The sequence below is a fragment of the Argiope bruennichi genome, chromosome 1 (assembly GCF_947563725.1).
Source record: "Argiope bruennichi chromosome 1, qqArgBrue1.1, whole genome shotgun sequence".
NCBI lineage: Eukaryota > Metazoa > Arthropoda > Arachnida > Araneae > Araneidae > Argiope > Argiope bruennichi.
Genome location: NC_079151.1, coordinates 129,928,837 through 129,941,706, shown reverse-complemented (window position 1 = coordinate 129,941,706; position 12,870 = coordinate 129,928,837). Strand labels below are relative to the sequence as shown.

Here is a 12,870-nt window from a genome sequence, read left to right as displayed (position 1 = left end):
TTAATGGGATATATTTTTAAGAATTCTACAATTTTGACGTAAAGACTATACTTGCGAAATGTCAATTATCTAACTTTTTGCATTTTGAGTTATCTTACTGGCAGATAGACTGACGTGATTTCAAAAACGATTCGGTTGAACTCAGAAACGTCGTTCTGAAATGGGAAGATTCATCCAAAATTTCGAGGTTAGATTTTTATGATTGTAATACATTCTCTTTGTTTGCCTCGTTTCTGAAAAAGTAATAAATTGCTCGGCTTCTTCTGGTTATTTATTCGTTTGATCTAAGAAATTAAAAAGTTAAAAAATTCGATATATTTTTTAAGCATATCACTTGGATTAATTTGAGTAATTTTTACATGTTATACAGAATGTACCACAAAAGACATTCTGATTTTAAAATTAAATAACTCCTTAACAAATATCAATAGAAGAATGAGACCATTGGCTTATTTATTTAAAAAGTTAAAAATCAAATGTTTCAAAGGTTGTCGACAGATGACGTTGTTTACTGCATTTGCATGTTCGTTTTAAAGAAAACGAATTAACAAAGCATTAGTATTATTATATCTTGCTTAATCGTATTTTAAAATCTTTAAAAAATATATGAGGGAAAAACATCAGTTAAACGAAATTTCAATTTAATTAATCTGAAAAGTAGTGTTATCAAGCGTTGCGTAGTATTGATTTCATTTTTTATGAGTTTTACAAAACTTATATATATATTTTTTTATATCTGTTTACTGTATTAGCAAATTTCTATCACATTATAAGAGTCATAATGATAAGAATTGAAGGAAATATATTTTATTCTTTTAAAAGAACTTAAATACAATCGTTTATGTAACTAACATAAATATGTTTCCATTTTAGTAACAAATATGTTATATAGAAATCTAACATTCTCATGGATGTAGATTAATGTTAAATTTAGACAATCAAATAAGTTACATTTTCGATTATAAAAGAAACACGCGTTAATAACACGTCTGAATATCCCCAATTGAAAAGTTTCATTTGCTAAATTATAGCATCAAAGATGATGAGATTATTTATTTCTAAATGAAAATCTAGGCAGCTTCCTCTTCCTCGAATTTGCCTTCTTCTGCTGTCGCCTCTTGATATTGTTGATATTCGGATACGAGGTCGTTCATGTTGACTCGGCTTCGGTGAACTCCATTTCGTCCATGCCTTCGCCAGTGTACCAATGCAAGAAAGCCTTCCGCCGAAACATGGCTGGAAAGGAAGTTACGAATTTCGCAATAATGTTTTACGTGTGATCCCTATCTGTTGATTAACAATCAATTAACTTATAGTATCAATTTAATCTTTAATCATATTTGCATATAAATAACTGATTAAGGGCAAAATTATAGAAATGAATATAGATTGGAGTAGATTCTCTTTTTTCTATAAATTAAGGGATACTTATGTTCGCTTTACAGAATGATGCAGAAATTTAATTTCTAAACAAATAAACAAAATAAGTCCGTATTTTATTTTTTTAATTATATTTTGAAAGGCATTTTAATGTCCTGAGAACAATTGGAGATGCATCAAGGAAGCATTATGAAACTGGAGATTCATGAAAATCCCGATGTCGAATTTCTAGAATTAATTTTAAATCATTCGCATTCATCTTTTGATTAGATGTTGCAAGAATTTTTGGGGCATAATACTTATAAGTGAAAGTAAATTAAAGTATATTTCAATTTTAAACATGTTATTGTTGATACAACAGCAATTAAAATGAACACTAGATGCGGAAACTTCAAAAAAATTGCGTATCTAAACATATGTTTTGCACAGCTGTACTTGATAAACACGATGCCAATTTTGGCAACTGCCACTCTAAAATAAAAATTTAGTTTTATGCTTGGAGAACACTGTTATATATCCATGACCGCACATTCATCATCATACTGCGTCCTGCAGTGGGAGTGGTAATTCTCCAGAATCGATCGTCAAAGCGAAAAACCTGTCAGAACTGCTGTTAACCATTTAGCAGGGTGTGGAGTAAAAGGCCAGATATCCAAACCGTCCGAATTTCTATTTGGAATAGGCATTCATGAAACGTAGGCCTAGGCATAGTGGGAGGTGATTTGTGTTGTGCGCTTGCAAAGCGTTCACCAAGATTGAAGCGAAGCGGGCGTGAAACGCTCTTGAATTGCTCGTCTAAATGGATATGAAAATGGGATGGCGTGGTAGTAATTATGAATGTTCGCTTTAACCGAAAAAAGAACCCACTTTTTATACTGTTTATTACCATTAAAAATGGAGTAATTAGATTGTAACATTAAACTCTAATATTTGAAAAGACCATCAATGTTTTTTTCTTATATTCGTTTTGAATATTTGTTACATACCATTAGGGAAAACTGCTTGAAATCTAGAATTGAGATCAGACGATGAAAACGGAACTTAAGAAGACTCTCTACTTTTCAATTAGCAGGTATTTAATTGCACAAAAACCAAGTTACGGCGAATGCTTTGATTTCTGCGTATTCCTGCATCTCTCATAATACAGATAGAATGTTAGCATCATAAGAATTTTCTATGCAGATTTTGAGGATGAAATAAAATTGTAATTCAATTCTAAACTTCCCCATCAAGCTACAGAATTTGGAAACATTTTGAAACTGCTATAATATAGGCGAGTTTGATTATTCTTTTGCCTGTATGAAGCATGCGAACAAAGAATCTTAAAAAATATTTTAAAATCAGATCAGCTTTATATTAGTAGGCTACAAAGTAAATATATTTTCAAAAGAAAATTTGATGTGCTTCAATTGTTCTTCAAAACAATAACGAACTGGTATAATCTTTTTTTCTTAGATTCGAAACATTATGCATTATTTCTATTCATTAGCATTTAAAAAATCCATATCGCAATGCATCTTAATCCTCTAAAAGTAGTAATAGATCTGGAAAACATAATTCTTATACTTAATTGCATTTACTTCTTATATGGCACCCGACAGAAATTCCGTGTTTAGAAATGGACATTTTATTCATCGGAAATACTTGAGTTTTTCAAAGTAAACGTGGAAAAGAATGAAATATGTTTCACACCTGTAAACTGTTCCGAAATCCTCTTAAACAATTCCTTTATGGCCGTATTGTTCCCGATGAATGTGGAGGACATCTTCAGACCTCTTGGCGGGATATCGCAGACGGCAGTCTTTACATTATTGGGAATCCACTCCACAAAGTAGCTGCTATTCTTGTTTAGCATCTGCTCATCCACTTCTTTCATACTCATACGACTGCGAAAGACAGCTGCAGCCGTCAAATATCTTCCATGCCTTGGATCACAAGCGGCCATCATATTTTTGGCATCAAACATTTGCTGCGTAAGTTCTGGAACAGTCAGTGCTCGGTACTTTTGATTTCCTCTAGACGTCAGGGGTGTAAATCCTGTGATGAAAAAGTGTAACCGTGGAAATGGAACCATGTTAACTGCCAAGTTCCGTAAATCAGCATTCAGCTGTCCAGGAAATCGGAGGGATGTTGCTACTCCAGACATAGTGGCCGAGATCAAATGATTCAGGTCACCGTAAGTTGGAGTTGTCAGTCTTAAAGTAGATGTCATAAAGAGCTTCGTTGTCAATGCAAAAAGTTTCATCTGTATTTTCTACCAACTGATGCACAGAAAGAGTGACGTTATAAGGCTCGACTACAGCATCAGATACCTGAAATAAAATAAATTCCTAGCAAACTTAGCCAAATATTGATAGTAGCTTTTTGATTTGTGAAGCTAGCATATGAACTGTTGTTTCATTAATTAATAGATATCAAGCTTTTTTTTATTTTTATATAAATATAAAGCATTTATGGAGTATTAGGGTAATTAAAAGAGAAATTCATATTTAAAATTGCGTGCAACTCGTAGAAATATTTTTGGAATGCAATTTAAGGAAATAATTTAAAATTTTTGAAAAGTTTGGGAAATTTAATATGAATTCTCATCTTTGTATATTTAAAAAATTATTAAGAAGGTCAACATTGGAGTAATTAGAATACCTTATTTAGCATTCAAATTATATAGTTCGAAAGCTGAAAACGGGAATTACAAGACTATGTAATTTGTTTGTTAAAAATTTATTATTTTTTGCGTCAAAAAAAGTGTTTAAAATGGAGCTATCGCTTCAACAGATCAGAACGATTATGTACTACGAGTTCCATAACAAATTCAGCACGACTGTATATCATCAAAAAATGTGAGAAAATTTAGGCATCAGCACTGTTTCTTATGACACAAAAGTTTTAAAGTTAAAAATATCGACATTGAAGATGAAGTACGTTCTGGTCGCCTATTGAAGTTGATTGTGAGCAATTAAAATTGAAATTCCATTGATCAAACATAAATTTTTCACCACGAATTATTGCATTAAGACTTGACGTTTGTCAAGTGACAATAGTCAACTCTCTGAAAAGCATAAATCTAACGCTTAAGTTCTTAATTTGTATGCCTCACGATTTGGCTGCAAAAGACATGCGCACAAGAGAAAAGCAGTTTATTTGTCTTTGCTCAGAAATTAAAGAAAAAAGAAAATTATGTACAGAATTGTGGCATGCGATAAAGAATGGATTTACTACAAAAAAAAACAAATCGTAAAGCCCCCTCCCTTTAGTCAGCACTTAAGGAGGGAATCAGCAGGATCGATTGCAAGAGCCCGAAATAACTAGAAGGTGCTAGACGGTATCTAGTGGGATTGTCGCAGACGTATCTACAAAGAGTACATGAACTGCGAATAAACGATCAGTATTGCAATTTATAGCAACATGGTAATCAAAATTCGCGATGCCATTCGCATAAAACGAAAAAACGAGTTCAAAAGGAAAATAGTTATCTTTCATCAAGATAATGCCCAGCCGCATATCTGGACGCTCTATAAGTTGGAGTGGGATTTGATTTAACATCCACCATACAATCCACACATGGCCCTTTCGGACATCTATTCATATCTGAAGCTGCATCTTGATGTCGCCATCCATAATTCAAAAGAGGAAGCCATAAAGGAGATCAATCTCTTTTGCTGGATTCGCGCATACCACAGTTCTTGAAAAGTCTCCAAAACGTTGGCTGATGATTATAGATTTGAACGGAGATTACTATCTTCATTAGCTTTGCTGTTTTCGTATATATTTATCATACGAAAATAAAATTTAAAAAATTGCATAATTTTTTTTTTACCTCAACCTGATAAAGCTATATGATAAATTTTGTTCATCTAACTATTTCAGGTTTTTAAGTTACTGAGTTCATATGCACTTAGAACAAACAGATTTTCCTTAGTTTCCGTCTAAAATTAAATAGAACTCTACAAATTTTGTGAAAAGGCTACTTACCATTTTTTATGTTCGTTACTCATTGCGATTTTTGAATATTCATTAGGGGGACATATTTGCCTCCTGAAAATTAAAGAAAAAGTATTTATCTTTGAAACATATTTTTTTAGGAAATAATGTTAAACGATAATTCAATGTGTATTTCATTTATTCACTTTAAGGAATTATAAATTCTACTAAGCAAGTGGTCGGTTTTAATGGACAACATATCATGAATTTGCTTCCTGCGATGTCTTACAATGCATACTAAATTTAATATCGAATAATATTATAAAAATTTAATATACCTACTGAATCTCTAAAATTTATAAGAGAGCATTTATTATTATTTTTTTTTAAACAAGCCGTCAGAAAAGACTTTTTTATTCTGTTTTAGAGAAATATATAACTTAGTAACTCAAATCTCGTGTGGATTCCAATTTTTTTCATTGTGTGTTAAAATGATCGAAAAGCAATATATATGTATATATAATATTGATTTATTTTAGCTTCTTTCTTAAACTACTTAGATTGTTTCCACGTTTATCTCGTGTGACTAATTGTAATAGCTTTTAGTGACTTTATTTTCCCTAAAAGATTTACTCTACTTCTGTTCTGAAATATCTGTTGAAATGTCAAGGACATTTCAGAGTTTTCATTGAAATATTTTACAATAAAAAGTACAGAATTCGTTTTTAATAATAAGTATTTAAAAATATTAAATTGAAAAGATCTTATGAAGTAAAATATTACAAAATCAAAAAGATGGTATTCTCTGTTAGCGCAACATTAGAGATAACTCGCCAATGCCAATATTTAATGTCAAAATAATGTTTGGCAACATTTGACTCCAGTCTTTTACCTTGTCGATGACTAGTACAGTGCTGACGAAAAAGTTGCTTCTTACCCTATATTTATTAGAAAAATAAATTATGATTACCAGTTGCCTCATTGTAGTAGGCATTTATTCTTTCCAACTGAAGATCGGAATCTCCATCGAAGTTCCGGTTGGGTCGATGCCATGTTCATCTGAAATGACTTTCCAAAACTGCATACAAAAACATTTTTTTATATGTTTACGGTGATATAATTCTGATACTTATTAATTAACAATGAAATATTGGCGATTAGCGGAAACAGAAACAAACAAACAATCGATCAAAATGAAATTTCCTAAAAAAATACAATTCTCCTCCCGTGAACTTTGAATAAACAGCCTGTTTTCTTCTCGTAAGTTAGAAGCGCGTTCATCGGGTTGCAATGCCAATTTGGTTTTGGGGCTACATTTGGCGAGATTTGGCTCTTTCACCGTCAATTAATAAGTCTTTAATTTAATAACAATTTACGTGATGTAGTTCACAGTGATATCCTTTAACTTAAAAGGATGCATTCCTTACTTTAATGCCGAATATTATGTTTTGAAATTGCCACGAATATTTGCATCCAGCAAAACGGTGTAATTTCGAATGATTTTTGAGTTTTAAATGCAGCTTCTTTTTTGATGAGAAATGAAAAGCTTTATATTTAATCAATAATATATTAACCAGTTCTGATTGCTTGCCAGTAATACTGGTCATGTTTTAACTCTTAACTTGCTTAACTCTTTGCTTGCTCTGTTTTTACTTGCTTAACTCTTTGCTCAGAAATGTCATTCGATGCATAATTATTCATCTAATACAAGGACTTGTTTAATGCTCCAAAAAATGAATGTATATAATTGTTTTAAGTTAAATTGCCTCGAAAAATAAATCTTGAACTTCAAGCCACTTGGTAAGTATTTTTAACAACCTAAGTTTTTTTTTTTTTTTTTTTTTTTTAATAAATAATAAAAGATCAAAATAATGGCCCAGTTCGAATGGTGCCTCAGAGGAGACATTTCTTGTGCAAAGAATTAAATTAGTTAATCAACTAAATTTTTTGTACTGTTTTTTTTTTCTATGATTATATATCCTGGATTAAAAAGCATACATAGGTGAACTGATATTTCAAGGATATGCAGTAAACACAGGGTATTTATTCTGCTTCGTAATATTCACAAATTGACGAAATGAATTCCGTTTCTGAAAGTTTTATTTTGTGATATCTCTCATTAACGAAAAGCGACGAGGAGATGGCGACAATCGTTGCATATCAAAAGTTTTCATATAAAATAAAAATTGTCAAAATCGACATAGTGCATAAGACTGGAAGACATGATTGTTGGCTATACAAATTATTTTAGATATATAGACATTGCTATTATAAACACAATTCAAATTGCACATGCAGAAGAAATTTTAGATGTCTTTTTGAATGTTATACTCCTAATTTGGAATAAATTTTAGGTATTTGTGTAAAATACTCCAATCCTATAATTAATCTTTAAAAAAAATGCCAAAGTTTGCACGTTAGTACGCTGTTTCCTAACTAATGCTGACCAAAGCATGTGGTTAATATTAAAGCTCACCGATGACATTAGTTAATCCTGGAGTTCGTCAAATGCATGCCGTTAATGCACAAGTAACTTCATCAAATATTTTTGTATTACCTGCTTGTAATTGGCAAGATTTAGTACCAACCATATGAACGTAAGTTATAAAAGAGCCAGTTATTAGCGTATATATTAAGTTATATTAGCGTGTTAGCTTGCCATGAATTACTAGTATGCAATTAGTACTTAAGATGTTTTTTCTTTCACTACACATTTTATAAATATTTTCATATGTTTCTATGTTCGATTTCAATTTTATGAATTATCATAAAAATAAAATTAAAATATGAATGATCATGAAAATATAACAAGAGTACGTTTTGCTAATTTTTTTTGTGGTGTAAGAAAGCCAACCGAGAAAAATTTAATATTAGTGTTCGATTTCTCGTAAAGAACTATAAAATTATGCCAACCATCCCGAAACTCGCCAAAAATCTACTATCTTGACTGACTACAGGAAAATCCATTCCTGTAGTATTTTTAGAGGTTCGATTAAAAAGAATTGTTAAAATTATATTGGACCAAAAATTGCCCCGCCCCCCTTTCCAAAACAAATCAGCTTAGGTAAAAAGACAAAATTCTTATGTCTGACTAAAAACTGAATATCCATTTCTAATATCTTCTGTCTGAAATGAGTTTTAAATTTGATACGTACCTGTAACTTTAGTTAAACTATATTTCACGATACCATCTCCGAATTCGAGGATTTTTTTAAAAAGTTATAGTCCTTAAATGTGATCACTCAATTATTGATGATTGATATTACTCGTGCTTTTACATATTTTACATGATTTTATTGAGATCAGTGAGAATCTCATACTGTACTGTAAATTTTGAAGATAAAACCATGTGGTAAACTTCATCTATTCAGCGTTTGCGTTTGTACTTTGTCTATGAACTAGCATATTCAGTTGAATGTAGTAAAACAGATAAACAAACAACCTTTGGATGCCTTATTCCAAAATTTGATACTTATCGACAATTCTAGGAATAAAACCATACACTAAATTTTAGTTTTTTCTCGCCAATCGTGGCAGAATCGTGTCATTCTTCCTAAAACTCTCCAAAATGGCTATAAGATATGGTAGCTACTACAGTTTGGATGGCTACAAGATGTGGTAGAATACGATTTTTAGGGTTGCAATAAAAATTATCAGGCTACGTTTTGCGAAAACTTGCCCCTAAATCATTTAACTTTCGTGAATGGACATTATGTGAATGGTTTTGTTAAATTTTATCCATTTAACTTATTGTATTTTAAATTGTTTATCATGTTCCCTTGCACATGAATCCCTTAAGATGAATTCACTATCCCCATAATTATAGTTTTGATATAAAGATCGCGTACTGAATTTCATCCATATGGTTTGTAACGTTTTTATCATGTTTATAGGCTAACAAACAGATTAATAAATATAATTATAAAAATATTTGGTGAAAGTTTACAATTGGGTGCTCCTTGGTCTTTTGGCGATTTTTTTGACGCCAATATCGGCGCCAAGGGGAATTTCGGTCGCTAACTCATTATGGAAACCAGATGTATTGCTTCATCGCTGAAATTTGTCGCCAATCCAAGAACCACCCAAATCTGCACTAGAACCAAATATTTTTTCGGATACAGAGAGATCTAAAACATGAAGATTAATCTAAAATTAAAAGTTATATTTATTAGATATTATAATACTATTTCTTTATATATCTCATATATAAGAAAATAAAAAATATCTTGTGCAAAATCAATGAAAATATTTGCTTAATTAATACGCATACACAGATTTAAGTCTTCTTCATTAATAAACAAGCTAAAACAAAACTTTTGGCCAGAAATAACTGAAACAGAAAAATAAGAAAAAATAATAGATATATTTCAAAAATTCATTTTCAGAAGATACATAGTCTAAATACGCCTAATTTTTCAAATATGTGACAACTAAATAACTTTGTAAAATATTTGCTTAAAATGTCTATGGTATTTTAGATCTCATATAACAATATACATTTGGAATGAAATGAAATACCTAGTAACATATTTGATGAAATGAAAAATCTTTATTTCTAGCTCAAACGAAAAGGTTTAAGTAAAGCTCTAATTTAATGTATCTCTTATCTCGCCAAGGTTGTTAGCAATGACAAGTAGTGCTGAGTTAACTTGATAATTGTAAAAGCATAAATATTATCTGATCGTAGCTCATTTTAAAAGTAACACTAGAATGCTTTATTAGCAATAATAGCACTTTCATTTGTAATGCACATTTAATTAAATTCTTGAACTGATGATTACTTGTCGATTATTTTTAATTTTCATTCCTTTACAAATTTGTCGTCGTAGACATACAACTCTACAAGCGAAAAAAAAAAAAAATAGTAAACGAATTAGCAGTAGAGTTGCTGAGAAAATGTATCCGCTTTTTTGTTTTGGTTACCATATTGGTGACAAACTTGGGGGTAATCTAAACTATGATCCAACTATATTATTTTTAAACAATGAAAAATTTAAACTAAAATGAAATTAATTCTATAGATTCAAATAGTCCAAAGATATATATATATATATATAAAAGGCACAAAGTCACCTGAACTTAATGTAAATTTTATGCACAATTTTCTTGTATCACAAATTAGAGCTAATTCATGAGCAGCGTCCAGCATAATACCATTCCAGTGTCTGAAATTTTGTGGAATTCATTCACAAAAGAACAGGAAGATAAAAAAAAAATAGTATTAATTACCTTTGCTCCAATTTGATTACCACATTGACCAGCTTGGATATGCACTATTTCTCGCATTTCGAACTCAAAAAATGGTCCAGTTATCATGCAATGCTTAACAGAACGGAAGAAACTACAAATTTGGTTGAAATGGGAAAAGAAGTTCAGTAAAAAACTCACGTGAAACTAGAAAGTATTAATTCACGCAATGAAAATCTCGGAATTTAATTTTTTGTTGTTACATGTTTAATTAAAATACATTAAGTGTGCTCTTTTAAAAACAATAATGCAAGTTGATGTTTTAAAAATAAATTCTAATTTTTATGAATCAGCCAATACATTTGAATGATTTTAAAATAATGTTAATTTTAAAATTAATTGAAATTCATATTTAATCTTCACTTATAATAGTGATGAATGCTTGTTTGCGTATGTTGGCTCTCTGCAGGGGAGATCGATTGATCTAAAACTACCAAACTTGATCCATATTTACTTTGAAGAGTAAAAATGAACATAACGAAGTGATTTTTTGAAATTTTAATTAGGATATTAATTAATTAAAAATTAAGCAAAGTGCTGCGATAACATTCGAAAATATAACAGCACAAAAATGATTTTTCCATCATCTCAAAATTCAAAAAAATAACTTTTCAATAATATCATTGTTTTACATATAAATTAAGTTTCTATTTTTAATTATTTTTTAAAAATATTAATGGTTTCCATCATTTTATTTTACTCAAAATAAAAATAAAATTTAATCTGCACGCATGCATTACGCATGCACGATAAAATTAGTTTTTATCTATGTGTTGCCGCAAAGTTGAAAAGGGCTCGAATTTAAATATTAAATTAATTTAATTATATATCATAATAAACATCAAGTTAACTTAATAATATTTAATAATATTAAATTAATTTGTATATTTTAATTTAACCTACAAAAGTACAGTTTTGAACAAGTATTTGTAAATAATGAAATAAACATTAAACATGGTATATTCTAGAAAAATAAATGCAAGATAAAGTGTCCTTGAATTTTTTTTAAAAAAATTCATTAATTTAATAATTATGTAGTTTTTAAGGCAAATATAGTTTATATTTATACGAAATAATCCATTCTATCCAGGCACCAATGCTTAATTTGTAAAAAAAGTTAGTATTAGGCATATACATCTTAGGAAAAAAATAGTCTAAATAAAGCATTTTATTTTATGCAGTTTGAGTCAATAAATGTTCCAATGATTTATGAATGATATAATAATGATGTAATATAATAATATTCTGATGAATGAATTTTATACTTTTATACAGATATTATATTTTTATACAATATTTATAATGGATTTTATATTTTACTTAACATTTAAAAAAATTCTATTCCGACTAAAACTGACTGAGTTATATATATTTGAATATTACTATCTTGTAAAAATGCCCGACTTTAAACCACAATATGTCACTGACCGTCTCAAAGAAAATACGCCAATCAGCACACCCAGAATTTTCGAAGTCTGATCAATGTAAAATTATGATATTATTGATTACCCTAAATTAGTAACATTCATATTTTCATAACTCGGTTAGATCTGGTCAGAGAAGATTGAAAAGGTTTCATCATTTAAAAGTTGAAGTGTCTATAATATTTCACCGCATATGATTCCGCAAACCCAAAGGAATGTATATAATTTAAATTTCATAATATTCTCAGAAGTATATTGTGTTTTTGAGGTATTGCTTTTAGATGCAAGCGAAAATACAGCCTGACAAATGGTCAGACCTCTGGCAGATTTAGTTGAAAACCTAATAAGAATCCATATTTTAAATGCTAATAATCTCACCAAATTTCTTTGACAAAATTGTTATATTTTTGAATTACGTGTTTACATGCAGGCAAAAGGACAGATCAATAAATGTTCAATGTTTTGACAGATTTGGCTCCAAATTCGATACGGATTTACATTTTGTCTGCTAAAACTGCATACCAAATTTTATCAATCTGACGTTTTACATTTTCTTGTTATTATATTCACTTTTACTGGGTTTTAGTTTAGTTATATTAACGTCCCGTTTGAAGCAACACTAGGGCTATTTTGGGACCGACCTCGTCATTTTGAACCGCGGTCAGATGACGAGGACGACACTTGAGCTGGCACCCCCCTCTCCACACCGCACCACACCAGCGGGAGGACGTTTGGTCATGACGGATTTAACGTGCAACTGACCCCCTTACACGACGGTTCTTCAGTGGAATCAGGTCTCGAACTTGAAACCCTCCAGTTCCGAAGCCGAGACCTTATCGCCAGGCCACCGCTGCCCCCACTTTTACTGGGACTATCAGACATAAAGACTTCCTCTAAA

The 12,870-nt window shown here is 30.4% G+C and overlaps 1 pseudogene; it reads right to left on the bottom strand.

Annotated features, from left to right (window-relative positions):
* Positions 1–944: 944 nt before the first annotated feature.
* Positions 945–5,416, bottom strand: LOC129963501 (tubulin beta chain-like; annotated as a pseudogene).
* Between the last annotated feature and the right edge of the window lie 7,454 nt (positions 5,417–12,870).